Source organism: Takifugu flavidus, chromosome 17, assembly GCF_003711565.1.
Source record: "Takifugu flavidus isolate HTHZ2018 chromosome 17, ASM371156v2, whole genome shotgun sequence".
Classification (NCBI taxonomy): Eukaryota; Metazoa; Chordata; class Actinopteri; order Tetraodontiformes; family Tetraodontidae; genus Takifugu; species Takifugu flavidus.
Genome location: NC_079536.1, coordinates 3,943,178 through 3,967,942, shown reverse-complemented (window position 1 = coordinate 3,967,942; position 24,765 = coordinate 3,943,178). Strand labels below are relative to the sequence as shown.

Genomic DNA, 24,765 nt, shown 5'->3' with positions numbered 1-24,765 from the left:
TCCCTCAATTTCCTGAATTTTTAAAAAAAAACTGGACAGGAAACAAAGTTTTGTGGTCAGTGATTCTAATGAAATCACTGCACTTCCGGTCTTTGAAGAATTTGAATCTATTTTTAGCGTCAGACCAATCCTATCTTCAAAAGAAAAACAAGATAAAAAATCCCAAACAAACACGGGAATAAAACCTTTAAATCCTAATCGAGATATAAAAACAATTACAGATTTAATCGCTAAAAACGCGACGGCGCCGGAAGCGTCGCGGGTCACCTGACCTGGCTGACGCACCTGCGGGCTGATTATCGGTTATTGATCTCGCGCAGATTTTCCGACCCTCTCGCCGTCTCGCCGTGACGTCACGCGCCGTAACCACGGCGCTCCGCTGAGCGCGTGGTCCCGTTCGCGAGCACGTGGAAGCATGGTGGAGATTTTGTGTCTGAGAGACGCGACTGATCGCCGCAGGGAATAAATGGATATAAAAGCGACAAATGGGCAGCGAAACGCAGCAGAACATCACGGTAAGAGCTGTTTGGACTCTCCCCCGACGGACACTTTGCATTTTATCCCACCAAAACATTGATAACATGAATTATTCGCCTGATAAATCTGGTAACTCCAGCCTCTGCAGTGTCTGCTAAAAAAATACTTAATTCTCACCTCCACCTCGTCGTGCGTTACCCCGGCTCATGTTAAACCCCTTTTTGTGCTCCATTCTTCAAATATTGTCCTCATTAGGAGTCTATTTTCGTCTTTTGTCGACCGAACTCCTGTTGCAGCCCAGAGCTGGAGATGTTTACAACACATGTTCTGCCATTCTATTGTTCTTTAAAGTGATCGCCACACTCGTGTTTTCTTTAATCTCCATATTCTTTCCAAACCTTAGTATTCTCCATGGACAACAAAGTCTGTTGCTGTTAAATCTCTGCTGTCAGTGTGCGATCACAGTCTTTTGGCTCATGACTAATCATGACAGAATGCATCTGGGATTGCGTCAGGTACTGGTCACAGTGTGTTTTACACATGACATAGGGGGTTTATTTTGCATGCAACAGTAGGAAAAGTCTGGCTCAAGTCGGTTTTTGAAGGCATAAAAGTGGAAAGTGTTGGAGCGGCGCGCCTGAGACATGAGCTGCACACTCTGACACATGGGTGGACCACAAAAGATGGGATTAGTGCAGGCGTCTTTGTGTGGACTTGCATGGTGTATTGTGAGCAGGGGAAAGTGTGCTGTAGCTGGCTGACCCGGGAACACGCCCCCACGGCGACCCGCATTCACCCCGCTGGAGTTCAGGCTCTGGAAAATGCAGAATTCCCATGCAGGGATCTGTCAGTGGTAGACAATGGTAGGCGGAATTTTGTCCCGCTAGGAAAAAAAAAACAGCCACAAATGGAAAGTTATGCTGTATTTCTTTTTTTTAGCCTTCAATCAGAATAATCCAACCAAAAATGAGGAGGCGTCTAATGGGCGTGCTGATTCTGTACGGTTGTTATTAAATCAACAAAACCTTATTAACCCATTATTAACGTCAAAACTGGGAAACAAAAACGTTGCTTTTGACATAACCACCTATTTTTTGCTGATGGGGGGGGGCTAACGCCCAAATTTAAATTCGACTATCAACACAGCGCATCACCGCAGGCGCTTAACGACCCGTCGTCATGGCGACACAGACAACAGCAGCTCTGATTGGTCCGCTGGTTTGTTGTTTATTTCCCTCCCGCAGGTCTCCATCCGGTTTCTGTCTACCTCGTAGAACATTTACCGACTCGAGAGGCCCGCAAATAGCCGGCCAGATGGCCGCCAATTCGCAGAAGCAAACTCCTGTTCGGGGCAGAGCGAGAAAACGTAGAGTGGCGCCGACGCACCAGCGCCGCGGGACCCGTGGGGTAAGCTACACTCGGACAATTACCAATCCTGACTGACCACAGGGGGCGCAGCCGTGGCCGATACAGTGGATTGTGAGATTGCGTCAGCTCCCCTTGCGAGACCTGTGGGTCCCCGCCGCCGTCGCTTCGCCCCACATGTTGCTCCCCCTGCAGCGTGTCTCAGTTGTGTGTTCCCATTTCCATGCCAGCTTACTCATAGTGAGACTCGACTGCCTCGCCGCAGCGACTGCACACATACTTTTTAGATACTGAGAGGCCCGGGAACACATCGGAGGTCTGCTCTTATGTAATCGGGGTTGTTTTGGTTTTTTTTTTCCACTGCTGAAAGCTGGAATAGATTAGACGACTTCATACTCCTGAAGTCAGAACGGTACCCAAGCCAGTTAGAACTTTCTCTCTGGACGCATCTCATTTCGCTCTTTTATTGTGATCAGTTGTTCTCCACGTCGTGTGTTCCTCACTGACGGTTTCTGTCTGCTACCCCACAGTGGTGACGTTTCTCTCGACGACCTGTTTATGACACCAGGACGACCATAATGTTAACCGCACCTTTGCACCATGCACGTTTTGCACGTTGGTATCTCAATAAGTATAGTTTTGGTATTTCACAGCCCTTTGTTTTACTTATTTTTTTTTAACTTTTATATAATTATAATTATAATTATAATAATTTAACTTTTTTATAATACCTTGTTTTCAGATCCTGCATGTAGCTTTCGACTTCTCCATTTCACGTGAAACGAGGGAGCTAACCATTAATTAGCCTCCGCGCTAGCCGGCCCACGTTCCATCCAGGAAATTACATCATTGAAACAAATGTTCAAGGCTTTTCTAGCAACCAAGCAGGGGGACCCCCATCAATATTTGCATAAAGGGCTCCCTTGTTATTTAACAAAAAGGCGGTAATTAGTATGCTAATGTAATTATATGCTTTTTAAAGCGCATTGGTTACACCTTTTAAGTGTTTTTGCTCAAAACAATAAGGTTGGAGTGACTACCTTTTAACAGTTTGAAGCTGCAGAGAAAAGCCTTTTGGAGCGGTGCTGAGGTCGCCCACAGTAAAGTCTGGTTGTTGCGTAACAGTATTAGTCCCTGGTGAATGATGTCATCGCCAAACCTCATGCGCTCTTAATATATGGACAATTTGATAAAGCAAAGTAACCAAAATGTGGAAAAATGTATGCTGCGCGCACCAAAGCCCTATTTATACATATTTAATTTGAGTTTTGGATGTTGCTAAACCTTCCTCATCTATTCAAAGTGGTTCAAGTCCTGTGAGTAGAACACAGCAATTATAAGCGTGTATAACAAAAAGATTTTTTTTTCTGTTTAGATTGATATGACCTCGTGTAGGAAATTGAATTCCTGTCAGATTTTCCTTTCATGGTCTCAATCAAGGCCTGAAATGATTTCTAGATTGTGTAAAACATCATTTCAGGGGAAATTGAAAATAAGAAATCTAAAGAAAGCAGCTAGGTGCTAACCCAAGTGCTAATTGGCTTAGCCTGGATGTAAAGCGTGGGTTGAGGACTCTGGCCTCGCATACGTAAGTGATAAATTCAGACCAAAAATGACACGTGGCTGCGTTTCTTGTGTTGACAGAGGGCTTACGTTAGACCACAAGTGTAGGCAGTTGTAAAACCATCTATGGCATTAACCGTCCTTATCAAAGAGGAAGAACTCTATAGATTTATAACTGCCTGAAGGAGACCTGTCCAAATTGACTTTATCAACACGTTTACTTCGAAATGTGAAGTAGATTAAAACCGCAGTTATTTGCATAACCCCGCCTCCGGCCAGGGATACTGCACAGGCTCCGCCCCCACCCCTTTAGGTTTAGTGGCTGATACACACACAACCGTACTGTGATGTATGGCGCGCCCAACCACCACAAATGCCTTATGTTGTCTTCACATTGAAACCCTTGTACCCGGTGCCAAAGGACGTACTTTATACGTCCGCTCGTGTAGATAACTGATAAGAGTAAGCTGAAATAAACCCTTTCATAATGTTTAACACATGCTATAGGAGTGCTTTCCCTGGAAGCAAGCCCGCGACCTTTTAGCTCTTCTGGACTAAATCCAATAAATAATATGTTTTAGCTCAAACCAGAAACTGTGTATTTGTTTCAAGGATGGAAATGTGAAACACACGGATGTTGGGTCAAAGCAAAAAAACAAAAAAACCCAACCTGTTTCCACAATGACACTCGGGTTGACAGACGCCGTCATAGAACCAAGCCCACGGCGAGCGGCGGCGCGCTGAAAACATCAGGTGTGGGTGGAAAAAAAAAAACAACCAGCGCAGCGTCTTTAATGTGGAAGCTTCAGAGCATTTCCTTAAACTTCAGCAGCATCTCCACAGACAGCCCTGCAGTGTCTGCCTTTTTTTAAATACCAGATTTACTCCATTTAACCCCCCCCCCGCGCTAATTCTCGACTCCTTTTTCACTTACAGTTGGAGTTTTCCAGTCGGGCTGTACGCTAGTGTTCCACATAATCTCCTGCCTGCTCCAGGGCTCAGTTGAACTTCACCACAGAAAGTTTTCACTCTCCCTAACAGCGCTGTCAGATTCAATGGAAAATCTTGGGTTCAATTCCCATAATTTATATGGTACAAGAAGGGGTGGGGGGCACAGCTAAAATGCCCTGAATAAACACCAGGTCAGAACTGACCATCAGTCGTGTTCTCCGGGGCAGCAGGTAGATGTTTGTGGTTGGCGGAGGCGAATTCCGGTACCCCTCCCTGGCTCTCTGGGTCACATGAGTCACCCTCTGCAAACAATGCATTTGATTTTGCTGTCTGTTCACCTCAGGCGGGGAGGGAGAGAGCCAAAACCACCCGTCCGCCTGACCTACATAGTGCGCGGCCCGCCGCCCGTGGTGGCGGAGCCTGAACGGAAACAATCCCACACGTTTACTGAGCGTGTTTCAGAAATGCCATTGTGTGGCTGACAGGGCAGCGGAGGAGCACGTGATGGAGGGGCTCCTCTGTTTGCCTGCGGTGAAAGGTAAAAACCCACACCAGCGGCGATGGCGGCTGATGCACAGCGACTCCTCAGATGAATAATCCGACCATCAGTTACCAGCACTGAACACATGAAACATTCTTTTGAATGTTAAACAGTGACTTTGTTTTGGTTCCCGCCCCGGGAGCCATCTGAGGGATCACAAGATGACTACCAGAGAAGGCGCTAAGGAAAACAGACGCCTTTGACTGTTACACTGGCCCACATTTTGACGGGTCATGATCAGCCCGCGGGACTGTCAGCTAATCCTCCACTGCACGTTTGAATGATGCCTAAATTCCTATCAGGTTACCGCACAACTTCCTGTTGCCTCCTTTTCTCCGAAATTTGCAGTATCTCCTAAAGAAGGGGGGGAATTTTTATGATTGAGGGGACGGAGTGAAGCCGTGCCGCCGCCGCCGGGCGTCGCCTGCATCTGATAGATTTACAACGGAGTCCAGAAAAGCCTTGTCGACCATCCCGATTAGAGCGTTAGCTGCCGAGGAGCGCTAAAGGACCAGTTAGCAAAGGCGCTCTTAGCCAGGGGAGTTAAAATATTAATTGCGTCCTCTCTGTGACAACTGTTTCCGTCATTTTCTCATGGGGGGTCAGGCAGCGGTGTGTCTGAATCCGCCCGGCTAATTACCACCGCCAAAAGGTTAATGTAGTTGTTGTTCGCAGATTGAGGGCGCCCAGTGTGCTGGTTCATTGCCAAAACCATTACGGAAGGGAGTCGGGCTCCTCCCGGATGCTCACGGAGACGGCTTTCGCTCCCTTTGTCTGCTCCTGATGCTTTTTAATCAAAGCAGCTGGTGTGGAAGCGTGAAAACCGCCGCCTTCCTAAACAAACAGAAGCACGTTTGCAGTGGCGGCGTGTTTTACATTTCACAAGGCGGCCTTTGACACCTTAATGCAACCCAGCCCTGGATTGTCGCTGATGGCTGCCTGGCTGGAGTTGAGGGTTTTTGGGGACTAGGCAAAATGACCCTTGACCCCTCCGGGTCCGGATCAGGGTTTCTTGCCTGCAGGGTTGAGCGTGGATGGATTTTACGGAAACCTAAAACGAAGGAAGATCCCTGTAAAGACAGGTGTGAATCGGCAGGAACGGCGTTTGGCGACTGTGATGAATGAAATGGACGCGATCTGACCACTGGCAGCAGGCTGGGCTGGGCCTCGACTTGCACCCTCTCACCCAATCCCTCCCCCTCTGCTGAAGCCACGCTGAGAGGACACGTCTTATCTTACTGCATGAGATGTGGAGACGCCGCTGCCAACTGGGACTTAGGTCAGCGCACGCCAAAATTAGAGCAACATATAAAATGGGGGGGGGGGGGGGGGTTGCAGGTAATAAGAGGATGAGACGGCGTCTTGAAAACACACTTGTATCAACTCGCAATATACGAAAGGGTGATTTGACCTCAAGTGCGTCTTTAAGAATACATCCCGGGGTCGAAGGTCACTCAAACCACCTCTTGAAGCAGATGTTTGTTTATTGGTGGCGGCTCGTAAATTCTTTCCCCCTCCTTCACCTTTCTCAGTTATTCTTGGAGGACAGTTGTGAAAACACAGACAGAGACAACAGAGGAACTGAAACGGCGGTCGGCTGACACCTCCAGCCTCGGTTGGAGCTTCAGCGTGAAGAGGAGGAGGAAGAGGAGGAGGAGGAGCGTTTGCGCCACTTCTGGCTGGCTGCCGACAGCCCAGTAGGCCTGCCTGGTCCTGATTGATGAAGCTGTCTACAGGGACTTGATGGGGAAGAGCAGGGCTGTTTTTATTTGCCTACAACAGATGGGCCCCCCGGGGCCCCCCTGGCTTGTTCACACCCCTCATGAGCTCAGCATCCTTCATCTTAATCAGCGAACAGGTTCCTGAGCGCCACCACCTGACCTACAGGCGACCTCGATGACTGGGGCGCCTTTTCAAAGTTAACGGATGCTGGACGGACTATGGCTCATTACTCCACAGCTCCCAGTCAGGAACTGGAGGCTGTTAGGGTTTGTCGTCTCCTGAAGGGCAACACAATGACAGATCCAGCTGTGCCCATGTTATATTTAGTTTGCCATAGTCACAAGAGAAAGTGGAATTGTAGGCGAGTTGGTGTTCCCTTAATGGCGTTTGCACACCAGTCAAAATAATTGCTTACTGACATTGCTATGCTAACAAGATAGCCCCTGCCAAACTGGTGTCACTCCCAGGTCCTCAAGAGACACAAACGTGTCAAACGGCGACGCTGAGAAACGCCCCTGCAGTGCTCGACAGCACATCACCCCGGGGCGTTGAGATTTACCGAAAATCTGCAGAAAAATGACACTAGGACGGCCGTAGCTGTTGTTTGAAGCATAAGACGACACGCGTGGGGAGTCGTTTTCATGCGCTCCCTTCGCTGCAACCTTCGGAATTCCATTTTTTTCCCTCTCTCCTTTGCTCAAGGCCCAAATGTATCCTCCCTCTGGTTTCTGCCAGCTGTGGCTCATCAACCCTACCTGCTGTCGTCTACCTGCCCTCCAACAGGCTCAGGTCACAGGCTGAGCCTCACATTCCGTTGCTGTCATAAGTTAGCGGGTTCACGCCGCTATTTTAGCTCCTCTTGCTAAACAGGCTCACTGTAGCTCACGTTCCGGACAGCTTCTGGTTTCAGCGCTTTGCCAACGTTTTTGCTCCAGCATGTGTGTTTCCTTTCAGAATAAACCCATGTTTGGCGTGGTTGTAAATCTAATCCCCACATTCCGCCAGATCAGACAAACGCGGCGCCAGATGCAACGCCATGCCATGTTCCGGGCTGGCGTTCCGATCGTCTTTGTCTGTTCTTGTAGAATTCCTGCGTCTGGGAGACCGTTTTTCAACCCCCCCCCCCTTCATTGTCACAAATGTAAGAATTAATTTCCTTTGTTTAGGATTTGGGAGAGCCGCGCGGGTCTTATCCCCCCTCCTCGCTCTCCTCTGTGGTGACATTGGACATTGTTTCCTCTTCCTGCTGATGGCTGTTGTTCTTTTCACTATCAGGCAGAAGCAGCACAGGACTTTTACAGTTGCTGCTGATTCACCACAGATTAGATTGCACATCCCTGAGAGTGAGATTGCTCAGTTTTACTCTGAAACCTTACATGAAGCCTGCCACGGGTCTCCTGACCCCAGAACGCAGAGGAAGTTTAGCTCTTGCAAATCCCATAGTGAGACAGCCACTTCCTCTATATAAGTGTAAAACAGATTCTTTATCATAGATGATCAGATAGCTCTCTGGCTATAAAGACATCAGGCCCAAGAAGGTTGGGGTGAGCTTTCAGTGATAGTGCACCTTTTATCTTTCAGCTTCCTAGCTTTTGTCTTTGTTTGTTTGTCTTTAAACCCCCTATTCTCGTCCTCCACCATGTTTTCCTGTATCACAGGTCCCAGTAACAGTCTTTTAATTACATGTACTTCAGAACTAAGTGTAAAGAAAGCTTAATATATCTCCAACATCTGGGCATCGTGGTGCAAACTACAGGCTGCAAGATATATCTCGCTATACGCGAAGAATCTGACAGCTCCGTCCAAGTTCCCCACCCCAGTAAAGAACTTTGTGTCTCAACATTTATCTGTTTTGCTAATAGGTGTAATACCAACAGTAGCCACTGGGCTGCATTTGATGTAGCTACACCTGTAGAGCGTCACCGTATTGAGGTTGTGGGGTCATTCGGGTCATTTGTCAGGAATGTCAACAACATAACGTAGCGTGTTCTGTCTTTTCTTTTGTCCCTGCGGGTTCCACAGTGAAACTGGGTGCTGACTAGCTGTTTGGGCCAGTTCGTGAGGCAAATGACTGGATAAACATCGCGACGTGTGGATTTTCTGCCTAAAAATCAAGCAGTGGTCCAAGAAATTCTCGAGAAAATCCGGATTGGGAAAGTCTAACAGTGCAAATGGCTAACATGCTTCTGGGATGGTGAGCGCCATGATGGCAGCTGATCGGACGGCTTGTTGTCTTTGCCCTCACATGGTGTTCCTGCTCACTTCCACCTATTCTCTTTGGACATGATCCAGCTCTAAATGCACAGATCGCCTCTTTTCACAGAGACAGCAGAGTCAGCATGGCTACAGCCCCCAACAGACCCCTGGGTCACTGTCTCCCATGCCCTGAAAAGGAGGTTGAACCTTTGGGGGCCAGCGCCGTGAAGTGGCCTGGTACTCATCAGCCGCTGGAGGTGTTTTGTCTAAAGCTTTTTCATTCATTTACTGTGCTGCGCGAGCGCGCCCTTAAATTAAACAAGCAAGCGCAGACGTGTAAATATTTATCCTTCCGCATTTGAGGGCCGTTCAAAGCGGACAAAGACGTGAATGGGGACGATAAATTTAGATATTCGCAGCTAAAGTTTGCAGTTTTTATTGGACGATTCCTTTTATTCCGAATTTTTATTTATTTATTTTTTCCGCTGCGATTTTTGATAAGTGATCGGACGGAGAGTTGTGAAAATGAGGTCCTCGACCTGGTCACCGGCGCTCCAAGAGCCGTCCACGTAGTCTGCTGAAGTCTTTTAAACTGTGTGGGAGACACATGTGAAGCTATTTAAGGGGGACGTAATTGACGCGGCGGAAGATTTTTCTCTTATCCTAAATGTGACTTTTTTCCACTTAAAAATGCAGCTGAACTGGAAGCAGAGTTTCGCTCCGCTCGAAGTCAAAATGTGGAAAAAACCCACATTAAATGCTTTAGCTGATTTTCTGTGCATGATAATGCTGTCATTCTTGCCACAGGAAATGAACGTTTTTCCGTCCGAATGCTAATGTGAGGCCTGGTTGTTCATTTATTGGATTTGTGTGGGATTTTTTTTTTTTTGTCCTAATGACTAGAAGTGAAGATGAAAGAAGCATAAACGAGTTTAAATTCCACAAATACCACAGAGAACAGCCTGCATAACTCCCGATCCTTTCTGGGCAGAATCACATGTGTCCTCCGGCTCTACTGTATCCTTATAGGACACCAGTGCGTCCTAATAGGACACCAGTGCGTCCTTATAGGACACCAGTGCGTCCGTATAGGACACCAGTGCGTCCGTATAGGACACCAGTGCGTCCGTATAGGACACCAGTGCGTCCGTATAGGACACCAGTCCATCCTTATACGACACCAGTGTGTCCTTATAGGACACCAGCGTGTCCTTATGGTGTGTCCTTGTAGGACACAGTACAGCCACAGTACAAATCCTACACCAATATTTACATCATCAGACTGGGATGATGTCACGGGCTTCCAATTAGTGTATTACCAGTATAAATTTCCAAATGGGAAGTAAACATGAATGAATTCATATGAATGAACGTGACCCCAGCTAGAGTTAATGCCCTTTAAGCGGCAGCCCCTTTCAAGAGTAGATTCCTCTGTCACAGACATCCCAGCAGTGACTCGTCTTAAATTTGAGGCTGTTTTTTTCCTCATTAAAATATTGTTTACTTGCGTCATCGCGTGCTATAATGTTCCAGGAAATGGCACCATTTCATGCTCTGGTTTGGGAGTCATGTGATGAAGGAGGGAGTCTCAGATGATCGAGGAATGGATCATTATTCTGATCAAGCGTGAACACGGTGACGAGAAAAACGCCGCAAACATCAACTGGAATTTGTTCTCAAGGGATGAAACACCAGATCTACGCAAGAAAAGCCCCATTCAGGCATTATTTAGCCCACATGGTCCCTCCAGGAACGGGGTCTGTATTTCACCTCCGATGGCTCATGTGACATCATCTCTCCCCGCGTCGCCGTTAGCTTCACGCGGGAGGCCGCGGCTGCACATAGAGTTGTCCGACTGTTTCATTCAGGCGAGAAGTTATAGCCTCGGAGTCGGTGAAACCAGCCAAGTTTCTGTCTGACTTAATTTGCAGGGCTCTAATGAAGAACAGGCTTTGTTTTAGCCCGGGCCATTTCAGGACCCCAGATTCCCCCGTCCTGACGCGCCCCTCTTTGTCCTTGCCCCTAAAATTTATTTTAAAAAAGAGAGAGACACGAGGCGCTTTAGGGTTCATCTTGTATCTGCACCTGTTGATTTGAGTGTATGTGTTTGCCATTTCCCATCTTGAATTTACAGCCCTCAGCTGGGGGCAATGACCTTTTAGTCGGCCTCTGAGCAAAAGCCGGAGCAGCTGGGATGACTTCACTGGACCCTCGTGCAGAAAGGACACTGACAAAGGTCCACGCTGTCCACCTAAATCCCGCGCGCAGCCCGATTTTACAGCTGTTTCTTTCTGATGCTGCAGGTTTTTTAACAACTCAAAAGGTGCATTCATTCCTCATCGCTGCGCCATGTGTCTTATTCACGAAAGTGAAAGCGGGTCCAGGAAGAAACCGCCGGTTCCTCCCATGTGGTCCTTGGCATCGCAAAATGGATTTTTATATGGGGCTGGCAGCTGCGTGAAGCGCAACATTAGCAACGCCGGCTCGTTACAAAGGGAAGCTGAACGGTCCGTGTCAAATTTATTTCTCGTTTGGCAGGGCACGGCGGGCTGCCACAGTGTCTCAGTGTGAGGAGAAATGGCTGGATGGTTTTAGGAAGTGCCCCATTACCGGCGGGCTCCTCTTGCCTGTTGGCTTCCCTCTGGAGCAGCTGTCGGTCAGTGTGTCACTGGGTAAACCTCGGGACCACGGTGCTAATGACGCCAGCGTTCTTAAAGAGACGTCACGCGTACTTAACGCATCAAAGCAACTTTTCGTATCGATTCTGCGCACCCGTTCAGAGCTTCCAGGTTTTAGTGCTTTACATCAGGTGGGCTCACAGCGGCTCCATGTCAGACCTCGAACCCACTTCCTTGATTTTGTCTCGGCCGTCTGCTGATCTCACCCTTGTCAGTCCGGGTCAAGAGGTTTTCGGTTAATGAGCGCGCTGTTAAAGAAAGAGCGGCGGCAGCTCGCGGGAGCAGCAGCAGCAGCTGCTAGCATCAGCGCTGGCGCACATTCCTGCAGGTTCACGTTACAAGAAGAGAGATGGAGCAGCTGGAGTTTGACAAGTTTAGAAACTGGTGACTCAAAGGGGCTGACATTGCTTTCATTGAACTGGTCAGAAGCGGCATGTTGCAGCTCCTCAATGACTCAGTAGCCAAAGATGGAGATTTAGAACGTGGACTGAATGACCATTATTATGTATATAACACGCAATTGTTGCTCTTGGCTGTGCTGCTACCTTCTCGCCGTATCTGCCCTTTGGTATTTCAGCGGTTGAAGGTCATAGTTAACGCTTCGAATTTCATTTGCTACCAAGCTAATTTTCTCACCACTGTCCTAGCACCTTAGCTTTTGCCGGCGGCATGTCTGAATCGGTTTGACTGGGCCGCCGTTTATTTGAAAGCCACAGTCCAGGTGCCAAAAATCCACCCGTCCCTTCCTTTTTTGGTACCCCGCTTTTGGGGGCGTCCACTGATTGGTCCACGCAGGCTGACCAGCTGTGCCGGCTACAACTGAGAGGGATCGGAGTGAGTACTGGGTGAGTCCTACCACGTTAGCGTTTCTATTTTTACCGCTAATGTCAGTCCATAACGTACTGGCACTCCAGTGTTATCCGTTCAGGTTTTACTGTGTCACGCTGCAGTGATGTCACACGGCTTATGTAGCTGACTCAGCGGCCTCGTGCCCCCCGTTAGAAACGCGACTCGAATGAAAGCAAATCATCTTTCTCTTTCCTCTGCACTGAACAGTGAGGTGATATTTGATCAGATTTAAGCCAAATGGAGGAGGGGGGGGGGTTCTGGTGTAGGATCACAGTTTTATGAATGGCAACCCGGCGCTTTCGGTGAGTGATCTATCGTGGGCCGTTCTTTTCTGCTTTAATCAGCATCAGATGAAACAGGATTTCCCACAGATCAGAAAAATCCCAGCCCTCCCACATGCCTGGTGCTTTTAGCATTTCGGTCGCTCCTGATTTCGTATTAATAGCAGCGGCGGATAGATGAGAGTGCGGTCCTCTGCCGGCTTCATGCGAATATGCAGCATCTGCATGTTCGCCACATATTGCACGAGCGTATGTGAGCGACTGCCTGCGCGTGGATTTCGTCGCCTCGCCTGTTATAGTAGGGCCGCGCTCGGATACCAGACCTCCCCAAATAGTGCGGTCACGTGAGGAGGCACGCTGCCAGATGGGTCGAGTTGCTTACAACCTCGCCCACATTCCTTTATTTCACTGTCATCCCCCTGGAAATTCACTTTCTCCGACACGTGGCGTCCCTGAATATACACCGACTCGGAAGCCGCCCGCTGAAATCAACCTTAAAGCCACGAAGAGCCTGATTCAATATTGGCAGGAAATATTGTAGGGTGTCATATTTTAACAAAAATGACACCCTTTAATTAGTCATTCTGGTAAAATCTAACATTTTTCCAATGCTACATTTATTATAATAAAGCATCTCTAAAAATGCTTTAAAAAAAACCCCCAAAAAGCTCATAATTCTTAATGATCAGTATGAGGACTGCAGGTTTTATTTCTGTGCAAAAATCATCTCACACGTGTGCCATCCGCTGCCGTTGCCGAGCGACAACTGTTGCAGTGACAGTTGAAAGCAGAACTGCCCACTGTGGCGCCCGTATCACTTCTGTGAAATGTTCCCCCCTTTCAGACAAAGGCCAAACTGTCATGTGTGTTTGCTTAAACAGATAAAATGGCCGTAAAGCCAACGTGTTTGTGCTCCTTTGATGCTTCAAAACTCAGCGCGCGAGTCGTTGGACCGACATTCAGTCGACTCAAAGTATGAATTGAAACTCGTGAAGTCGGCGAATCAAAAAGATACCAGCAGAATTTGAGGGAGCTGTGAATAAAGGACGCCTGATTTAGGGGAAAGGGCTGCTCTGCCCTTTTTCTTGTCTTTTGGAGGCGTCTCTGCTGGCTACATCCCAAAATCAGCTGTGAAATTAAAAAAGAGGTGCGAACATGTTCTCAGTGCTATCAATGTTGATCTGTGGCGAATGTCGTCACCTTCAGGAGAGTTGAAAAACGACCAACCCCAAACTCCCCCCCCCCCCCAATCCCCAGGTGCTGTTGCAGACCCTGGGGGCCAGTTTAAACTACTGAGGTGTAGAGGTTGAAGCAGGCGGCGTTGGATTGTGTTTCGCTGAGACACATGTGTGAACACACAGGATATGGGTTTTACTACTTCCTCCTTTCTTTGAGAAGATGCACCCCCCCCCCACCCCTCTGCATGGGCCCCTGCGGTGATGGACAGTGGTTGGGAAGTACCTAGCGCTACAACTGTTGCGCTGTCATGCAGAAAGGGGCGACTTTCGCGTCCGTTGCGTTCTGCACTCGTGAGCGAGGGATGGAAGCGGGAATCGTGCTGTGCTGGGGGTTATTCCAGCCCGTGTGCTCGCTATCGCTGTGCATCGGCGCGTCTGGTGCCGCGCTGCAGAGAGGGAAAGTGTTTTCTCACACTTCTCACGTGGGCTAATTTAGTTGACGTGGGCTAATTTAGTTGACAGTCTGTGCATCAACTGCACGAGCTAAAACTGATTGTTGCATCATTTTCAATGGAAGGCATTAGCTGGAATTCATCGAAACGTCCGCGGTGTAAATTCCAGCCGACGTGCAGAACTGGCGGCTCATGTGCGGTGTTTAACTGTTCCTCCGACTCTGGCAACTGTCGTAGCAGGTGGGCAAGTGCCTTGCTCAAGGGCGGCTCTGAAATCGCTCGACTTGTCCGGCCTTTCCGGTTCGGTGTCCAACGACGGGAAAACTTCATGTCTGCCGGGAATCTTCAGATCCAGGGCAGTTCTTCCTCTCCGGTCCAAAACGTTAGCGGGTGAGTCCGTCTCACGCGTGTTCGGGTTCGGAGCAGGAAGAGAACCCGATGAGGTTAATTAATGAGAGAAACTCATTAAAGCGCAGCGCTCGACGCTCCCACTCGCTCCCTGTGTGGAGCAGGAATGTGCTGCAGATCACTCACGGGGTCGCTTCAGGTAATGAATGAACTCAGAATGATGGCGCACCAGTAAATTCCAGGCCGGATTGTAAAGGCTGAATGAGTTTCTCACAACTGACACCTCAGCACACACACACACACACACGCACACACCCAGTTCATTCATTCATTAAGTTATATATTTACATTACTTGTGGTGTCGGCTCACTATAAAAACGCTGTCAATGAATGGCCGGTAACTATTTCCTGTTTCTGCCACATTTTTCTCTCTTCTTTTTGTTTCTTAGACTTATTTGCATTTTTATTCTGTATATTTTCTCATTTCTAAATGCTCTCAAACACGACAGTGTTGCTGACCTACTCGTCAATAAATCATTGGAAGGAAATTCTCGCGGGAATATCAAGTTTTTTTCCCTGTATTCCTTTTCATTCATTCCTTTGATTTGGCCGATCTATAGTGAGAAAGATTTGAAATCATTAGATTGGCGAAAGCTCGGCTACATTTAGAAAAGGTTTACCTCCAGCGTGAATGTTGACGTGGGAATAATGAATAAGATGCTGAAATATCAGGACAGGTTTTCTCCTGCTCGTGCACGTTATTTGCATTTCTTTGCATTCCAACGCTCTTTCCCCGGCCGCCTGACCCCCCGTCGGTTCACGCCCTTTGCCTTTTGATGTGGCTGCTCTGTTTGTTCACCAGCGCCAGCGGTCTGTTCGCTCCCATTCAGCCGTCCGCCACTGGCTAAATCCCTCGCCCCGACCGGGCCGCGGCTGCATTGTTTGCTTCGCGCCAGGAGGCGGGAAACACGTGGCCTCGTTCACGCGCCTCTGCCTCGACGGCCCGCCGCCGAAGAAACAGGTGTGGCTTCTCACCTGCGTCCAACCTGACCTAACAGCCACGGCGGAGCCGGAAAAGTGAGCGTTTGAGGCTAATAAACGGCTAAGGTTGATCTTCCTTCTTAAATGCCGCAAAAGTCCTGACGGCCTTAAGAGAAAGGTGAAACCCAGGTGACTCATTACCAGTTTAAAATGTCATTTTTCTTTTCTTGTAAAAGTCAACTGGTTTTCAGAGTCTCATAAAGAGAAATTCTTATATGACTCACTATAAACATTGAAAGCAGTTGGGTTAGTCATGCTCCGGCCCGGGAGGCATCCGTGTAATTACAAAGCAAATAACGCGATAGCTTTAGTTTGCTTAGCGACGATTAGCCGGCGAGTTACAAACCCAAAGGCGTCTCTGAACTCGTGCATCCTGCAGTTATTTTTAAAATTCATTGACAAGAAGAGGCAGCAGTTAGACCAAAGAGAGGAAGCCAGAAAAGTGTCGGCTTTGGTTCCCTTTTGTCTTCGCAGCCGCCCCCCCCCAGCTCGCTTCATTCACGAGCCTGCACGCTCTGAGACCGCGTCTCATATACCGGGTCGCTTGCGGCAATAAGCCTGTTACCAAACACGTACAAACACAAATAGTTCACTACTTCACTTCCTGTGTGTAATTTCTCTAGAAAGTGCTGACTTAAAAGGTCAGTTGAGTTGTGGCCGCCCTGAGCAACGTTTGATTCTGAGGTCGTCCGCTTGCACGCTGAACCTGTGCGCCGTCGCTAACACGCTACGTTGCCGCAACAGTTGGTTCTACCTGCGCACGTTAGCAACCGTTGCTATGTGTCTGCAGGAGCAGCAGCCGATCATTTAAGCTCTTTAATGGCCAAGTTGATCCCAACTTCTCCACTCTCCAAGATCAACAGGGCCAGATTTTTACTCGAGTGATGCGCTAGCATCTCCTTGCAGGACGGGGTTGATGACCACCGTTTGAAATGACATTTATAGACCTTCTAATATTTGAAATATGTTTTCACAGTCAGCTCGGCAGCAGCGATTCCAATGGCAAAACTCTGTATGTTGTCCTTTAAGTTCATTATGTGGCACCTCAACACATTTTTTTTGGTCTCGCCCAGCGACCCGCCCGCATTCACATCATTTTTCCCGTTCTCACATGTCTGAATTTGCATGAGAATTTCACCCATTTCAGGGCTCTCCCTGCAGACATCCCACCTCCAAGCGCTCCGGGGCTCTGCCCAACACCTCCATTTTTGTTCCTCTCTGATTTTAACGTATCCTGGTCAGAGAAGTGTGTTTTTAAGTATTTTTTGAGTATTTTTGTCTGAGCTAGTTTAAAAAAAAGGCTTTGTCTACTCCAAAAGAGTGTAGTTAAAACCAGCCGGCGTGAGTATTTTTCCATTTCATGGATCAGATTTCGAGAGTTATTTAAGAGCATTAATGTCAGTGATATATTTTACTTTGACTTTTTGGCAGCGCGGTCTACTTAAGGTCAACAAGGTCGAGATGAGCTAAAAATAAAAATGGCCTATTAGGTCTTACTATGTCTTCATCAGCAAATCTTTAATTAAAATAGACTGCTCAGACCTCCAGTCACTTAATCCCTTTATCTAAAGGATAAAAAGACAGCACCTATGTGAGTGTGTGTGTGCAGTGACATCTATATATATGCTCTATCTTTTTAAACATTTTAGACAGATCTTAAAGGCAGCAGTTTTCCAAAACTCTCCGAACCGCAGCGTCTGTAGATTAAAAAGTGTCCAGGCATGTCGCAGGTGAGTAGCCGCCCCAGCTTTCCCAGGCTCGTGTTAAAAACAAAAAAAAAGAAAGAAAGTGCGACAGCTGTGGGAGGTCTCGGAGCGCCTGGAACTTGGCAGGAGCCCATTAGAAAGTATTCATCTCTCCAACTCAAACGCCGCCACAGGCCGCCACTCGCTCCTGCCCACGCGCGGGAATGCTCTTTCCAGGAATCGCGCTGCGCCGATCTCCCTGCCCAGCCAGGCACTGTAATTTCATTTAAACCCACCTCTTCTGTTTGGGTTCAGAAGATTCTTTGGAATAACGTTCCGCACTGCGAGAGGCTGAAAAGTTCCAGCAGAAATTTGAAGAGCGCTCTTTAATCTGTGGCTTGGCTCGCCGCCGCCGATCCAGTAACAATGACACAGCGGAGAGTGGATTTAGTGCGTCCAGATCTGTTCCACATTACACTGCAGAGGCCAGATCTGCGCCGCTGATAATGATCACTTTGATCCCCCCCCTCCTCCCCCAGAGGTCAGATTCAGCCCATCTTCCCTTGACTCCTGAGGTTTTCAGGTTAGCTAGCTAATGCTAGCTAGCTGCACAGAGCTGAATCAACTGTTCTGAGCTTCTGGGAAAGTGGAAACTGCACAGCCATTCAAGTATTGAAAAATTCAGTTCACCTTCTTCGCTTGGCAGCTTCGCTTTGAGTCACGGTTAGGGGAAGTTTGCGCCGATATAAACCCCAGGCTTGTGAGAACCGGTTCTTCTTTAAAGTTGCTGTTTAGCAGCCTCGGGGCCTCCCCCCAGGTCAGCCCATCTCTCTGTTCCGCTTAGAAGAACTTTGTCTTTCCATTAACCTCAATGAGTGTGTGTTTTACTATTTTGGGTGGGGGTGGGGTCAAATCAGACTCAAGGTTGTTTAACTCTATTAATGCCTGGTGTAAAAAGGTGTAATTATCTTCTGAGAGGAACCACAGCAGCTGATCAGGAGGACGCAGCAGGAAGCTACCTTAGCGTTTACACAGATGCTGACATTTAAATGGGGGGGTGGGGGTGGGGGGGGGGGGGGGGGGGGAAATGGGAAAGAGAGGGATCGGGTTGCAGGCGGTGAATCATTTTGTCCACCTCGGATCAGGTGTGTTTGTGGTGGACCCTGTTGTTCCGGGCTAACATAACAGCCGGAGAGAGCGGCGGCTTAGTGGGTGTCGCTGCGGCTCGCTGCCCTCCCCCGGGTCTCTCTGGGTCGCCCTTTGAGGCCATGAATGTGGGTTAAACAAACTCCCCGAGACCCGAAATGCAGAAAACAACAAGGAACCTGGAAAAAGACACAGAAGCTGATAGAATCTACACACTCGTTTAAGCTCGGAGAGGAAATTGCATCATAAGCTTTTCTATCAAAAGCCGCTGTGCATTATAGCTGAAGCGCTCCGCAGCTATAAATAAAGCAATCTGCATCTCGGAGCGGACCTTTGCACGTTTCAAGGAATGATAGTTGTCACATCTGTGCAGAATGTCACGCACGTTCTTCACGCCGCCCTGAAATAAGACAGAAGTTAGCGTGGAGTCGCCTCTCGAGAGGCTCTGCGAGGAGCCGCTGCGTCATCATCAGGGGTCAGAATCACTCCTAAAAGGCACAAAGGTGCATCAAACATGCATCAACGCCAGGACAATTTGCTGGAGGCTGAATTATGGAATGTTCCACGTCATTCCTGAGGGTGTCGGCATATCGAGCTGCGATTTCCCGCCCCCCCCCCCCCAAAGCACCACTGTCCACGCTTCCCTGGCGGCGCCTTTAAAGATCAAAGAACCAGCCAATCAGAATTATTGATGTCGGCGATTCGTGCAGGGGGGGAGATTACCGAGGGCGGCAGACGTGCGCGTGCGTATGTTAACGGGAGGGTTTTATGGCCGTGCTAATATTCATGAGCGCCCGTGAACCTGTTTGACTGGCATTCCTTCTGATCCGTCCCTTGTTTGGATTGACGCTGTAAAAAATGATCAGGTTGTTCCCACTTGGTGATCAACCGCTCGGCTATCGGAACCCTCCAGGTTGGAATTTGATTGACCAGATTGTGTAGCTTCACCTTTTAAAGTTCAGTTTTTTGAATTTTTTACAGTGTATTTTATCTCCACCATAAATCTTTCCTAATCATTCGCTGATGATACAGCTGATTTGATATGTTTTGAACACTTCTTTAACCCTCATTGGGACTAGCAACTAGATTTAACATAAAGAATCTCATTAAATATAGTTGGAGTGATATTTTCCACCCTTTAAAACGCTCCAGCTGTTCACACGATCTGAAATGGAAAACCTTTGCGTAAACCTTTTGTCCCCTGCCCGTCCATGCGTGCACGCTGCTGTGAAGGCTTTTCAGGTGACACATGCAAATTCATTCTCAGTCATTTTGATTCCAGGTTACTTTTCATTTTCTCTTCCTCTGCAGACCTTCTGACTCAGACCGGATTAAACCCGATCACGGGCCACGTCGATGACTAAAACCTCCGCACACCCTGATTCACTCCCAAAAAATCCAAGCACCGGAGCGCCGGCGTCACTCGACTGTAAACCGCCGGGATGACGAGGAAGGAGGGGAGCGCTTCCGCCCACCGCTGGTGATCTGATGGCCAGAGATCATGTGACGTCCGGGCAGGAAGCGGCTCAGACTCTCTCTCTCCGGCGCACGCAGAAACCACAGTCGGAAAGCTTGTAATTTTCTGCGCCGCGGCGTTCCAGCGTCCCCCTCCGCTGCGAGCGGCTCCAGCTCGGGATGAGTGTATTTCTGGAGGAGCAGCATAGAATCATGTGCATCCACAAATGACAGATCAGCTCCTGAAAAAGAAAAGCTGCTCGGCCGCTGGGATTAATGCCCCGTTTCATCGTTTCGGATCCAGTCGTTGGGGGACAGAAAGGACGGCTTAAAAAAGAACGTGGGGCCGGCCTCCTCCGTCCCGACGCGCTGACTTTTCTCAGCCAAACTGACTAAATCAATTGTCATCTTTGTTTGCAGCCAGGGCCACCAGACAAGATGTCTCCTTCAGAGACGGCGTGTTAATGAGGGGGCTGATAAAGAGCGCCGGGGGCGTGAGGGTCATGTGCCGCAGTGTGACGGGCGCTGAATGGTCAGCTGTGTTGGCTCACAGAGGAGGAGGCTCAGGGATGCCGCGTACGTGAAGGCGCCCTCTGTGCGCCCGCCGTGCACGCAAATATGCATGTCATTAGTGATTTTTGGACTGGAAGAGCTCCGCTCAGGCTTCTGGGACGGGGCCCGCTCAGGCAAAGACGCACTGTCTCACCTCCCCCCCTTCCCAAAAAACTATAAGATATCCCTTTCTAATAACACACCTGGAGAACGTCACCTGTGTCAACAGCAGCCGTGCAAATATTGTAAAGTATCTGATATTAAAGCTTAAACCTGATGTCAACATCATTAAGAGGAGTAAATGTGTGATTTGTACTGTTTGTGTAAGTGTCCCTGGGAGCCAAGGCAAACCTCTATATTATCTAAATGCAAATAAAGATAATTTGGAAACACAGAAAAGTGCAATATTCATAAATGCAGGGGAGTGAACGTGCGCTCGGGTGCAGTTAATCGGGGCTAAAATCTGACGTGGAGCAGCTCCAAACGCTCAGCATGACCTCGGGACATAAAACAAGCCAGAGAAAGAGACGAGATGACCAGAAAAAGGCGCATTTGAAGTCATCTGGAACGTTTGAAGTGCAAAACCTGGGTAAAATTCTGCCCGTCAGCAGAGAAAATCACAGATGACAGCGCAACTTCAGAAATCCGAAGGCATTTACATACTCGTGTCTCTCAGGGCGGCTAATTAGGAGCTCCCGGAAAAGCCCGTAAAATAAAGGCTGAGGTCATTATCCAGTACTTTGCATTTTACCCTGTTGGGGATTTTTAACTGTCGAATATTCACGGCCGCTGAAGGTGCCTCCAGCCTTCTCAACGCACAAAAATGGTCAAACGTGCAATTAATAAATGTACGCACGTGAAATAAGTCCCCAGTATGGCCAGTGGATCCAAAGTTCCCAGAACTTTCTGCCTCATTGTATCGTTTGGAGTCATAAATCTGTTGGGATTGCCAGCAGCAAGTGTGCGGACGCCCAGCGGGGTGCCTCCGTTTAGCCCGACACGGTGAACCCCGCGTCTGTGGCGTGATGGAAGCCCACAGCTGCTGCGTGCACGTCGCCGTCCCTCGCTGTCGAAGCGTGGCAGCCAACCAAAGCCCTGCTGCCCCCGGTGGCGGCGGCGGCGGCTGCACGCTACCCGGGACCACAGCCAGGGGCTCTGCAGAAGGATCCTGTGTGTAATATTACAGCATTTGACATTAAACCCTCCCCAGATTTATATCTGTGTGTGTGTGTGTGTGTGTGTGTGTGTGTGTGTGTGTGTTGCACTGTGTTACGTCCAGCTATGAGTGTGGTTCCACGTGGGCTCAAGTTGGCTCCGACTACACGTTTTTAGTGCGTATTATCTGGTGGTCCCGGAGGCTTCTCAGTACAAAGATTGCAACATTTATGACTCATATCTGCGTGATTTATCTCTGGGCTCGCTCTTTTGCGGCCTGGTCTGAGTGTGTGTAGATACGGGGCGAATCTCACAGGCGAGAAAGGGTCTCAGTGGAAAGTTTCTTCTTAAAAACAAAATTGAAAGCCTATTTTGGTGTTTGAACATAAAGTTGACAGAAAACATTCATCCCTCCTGACACTGGATGTGGTCAGGCAGAAAAAAAAACACGATTTTGCACCATCCTTCTAGTGGCCAAACAAGGAACTGCACATTTACGGGGCAAGATTTGCTTCGGGAGCCACCTCTGTCCATTTTATATGTACATTTCTCACCTCTAGCCATTCTTCTTCATTGGCTTTTATCTGTCGTTCTTAATCTCTACCCTTACACTGCCCCCTATGATTTCAGGCGGTACTGCAGCATTATGAATGGCATTAGCATTGGCAAAATATGTAAAAATAGGAATGACGCTAAAAGAGTGCCGACAAAAGGATCTACTCAACATCGCCTTTGAAACTCCATCCATCCATCCATCCATCCATCCATCCATCCTTCAATTTGTCCATCTCTTCCTGTTTATCCAGCTTGCTCTAAACTGGGAATTTATGAGCAACACACTTCTTTGGAGCTCTTTGTGGGAGGGGTCGTCCTTCAACATTTCCAGCCCCAGATGTGATATTTAATCCTCCCAGTAACTGTAATGAAACCCTGTTGATGTAATTGTCCTTGCACCATGTGAAATCCTTGAACGTTGAAGTGGTTCGCACACTTTCTACCCATTTGCATGTCAGTAGTGAGATCTATCTAAGAGGAAGGGCACATTATTGATTTGTTTTACAAACTAAAGGCTCCACACGCTAAAACCAAACCACGATTACAATACAGCTGGCGAATACAGCGAGGCTGCATTCACTGTACTGTTGGAAAATGGAAGATTTGCCAGCAAATGTGCCGAGACGTGGTGGCTGTTGTTAGCTAAGCAGGCCTGAAATGCTGCAGGTGTCACCCCGGTGTTGCGAGCTCATCTGACGAGCAGCTGTCTCCTCAGGTTAAGGCTCAGCAGCTGTCCCGCAACTCTGTTTTCTCATGGGAAACAGGACGACCTCCGCTCAAGAGATTGATCGCTCTCTCCTCTCCCCTTCCTTTAATCCCCAGCTCGAAAGCGCTCTAATATTCATACCTGCGTCTATCTCCCTCACTGACAGCGGCGGCGGCAGGTGGTCCGCGGCTCCCACTGTACCTACAGTAGTTTAGCATACGTGGCTAAAGCCGTGGGAGGCTCGCAGAAAGGGGATGAGTCACGGCTTCACGTGTAACCGCTCCATGTGACGTACCTGTTATTGACACGGCGCATTCAGCAGGGCTCCGGTGGGACCCTTGAACTTGGGAAGCAGTCCCTGGGAGCAGCACTGCGGGGCTGAAGAGTTCAGCACAGTTAATGTTCAACTCTTTGATCTCTGCCGAGAAGTTGCATTCCACGAATTCCTCACCAACATTTCCAGCAGCAGCCGGACTATGAATGGCTCTACAGAAGACATTAACGCCCTCCTGCACCCCCCCCCCCCCCCCCCCCCCCCCACCTCCCATAACTGCAGCAATGAAACCAGGTTTCACCTTCGCTCGGCTCATTTTTGCTATCGAATTGCCGCTATCGTCACATGGACTGAAAAAGGACGGCGTAAATGCTTTGTTTTGTCCCCTAACATTCCCCCGCAGATTCTCAGAAGCTCATTTCTTAACTTTCAGAGAAAAGGTCTGATCACAAACAAATGTGGGACATGTGGCGCCGCTGCGCTGCCATACGTCGCCGATGACTCCAGCCGCAAAGTGGCGTCCTCGCGAAAAAGTTTCAGGTGGTAAACACATTCGCAGCCAAATCAATAGGGGTGACATCAGCCGGGGGCCCTTCCTATCAACCCACCGAGCAGCAGATAAACAGGAGAAACGCCGGGTTGCTATGGCGCTCTCGGGGCCAGACGTTCAAACTCGACTCAAAATAGTGTCATTTACGCCGCCTCCTCCAGGAGTGCTGGATTTACGGTTGTGTGTTTCTGGTCACGGCTCCTGCACAGAGCCAGCATTCATGCTGATGCACTGGGACGTGTCCGCAGCGCCGCCGCTGCACAGCTGATGGACGCGGTCGCGGCCGCCCGGCTGCCTTTGTGACGCTTTAACGAAGACGCGTGCAGATGCAAATATTTGCAGAAAATTAGCCGGCAAACGGGAGGAAATGGGGCAGAAAGTCAACTGTGGGTTTAGGAGCATAGCGTAGCTTTTGTCCCGTGCTCCTCGGCGCCGCTGGAAGATGCAACTCGCCACCCAAACGTACAGCGACAGTCAGCGACCTTTCACCTGACGCGGGGTTCCCTCTTGACTTTAAACCGAGCGCCCCAATCCCCAACATCAAAGGATCAGATAGCGTGGGCCGTGCTGTGATTTCGGGGGGGAATTCTGCAATCATTACTCAATCTGATGAGATCACACCGGCAGAATTTGGCCCGTTCACGTGCGACTGTGTACCCAACCGATCTGGTCAGACTGCCCCGCAGCTTTGAACTCGTGAGCGACAGGTTAAGCGTGGTTGGGTGATACACTCGTTATCTTCAAAGCCCAGAAGCTTTTATCCTGACTACGCAATCGGGTTTGGACACTTACTGCCTGGGAGTGTTAACCCCCTCAGACATGAAACCTCTTTAACGACCTTAAAAGTGATCACTCTAGCGAGGGCAATGTGTTTGGTAATTGAGTTAAAATGCCTGCCGCGTGGATGCCAGACTTTATTCCCGGAGTTCCAGCAGCTGTCGCAGCAGAGACGACCAATTTATGGCCGCGTGAATCATACGTTGCCGAGCTGCTGATCCGACCGAGCCGCGACGTTGTAAAACGCTGATTGATTGTGTTGGATGTT

General features: G+C 48.9%; 1 long non-coding RNA gene across 1 annotated transcript; it reads left to right on the top strand.

The window, feature by feature from the left end:
• The first annotated feature begins 334 nt into the window (after nt 1-334).
• LOC130513621 (uncharacterized) lies at nt 335-20,879 on the top strand. The gene is made up of 3 exons (XR_008946780.1): nt 335-515; nt 1,722-1,884; nt 19,785-20,879. It is a non-coding gene; the product is annotated as an uncharacterized LOC130513621 (long non-coding RNA).
• Nucleotides 20,880-24,765: the final 3,886 nt, after the last annotated feature.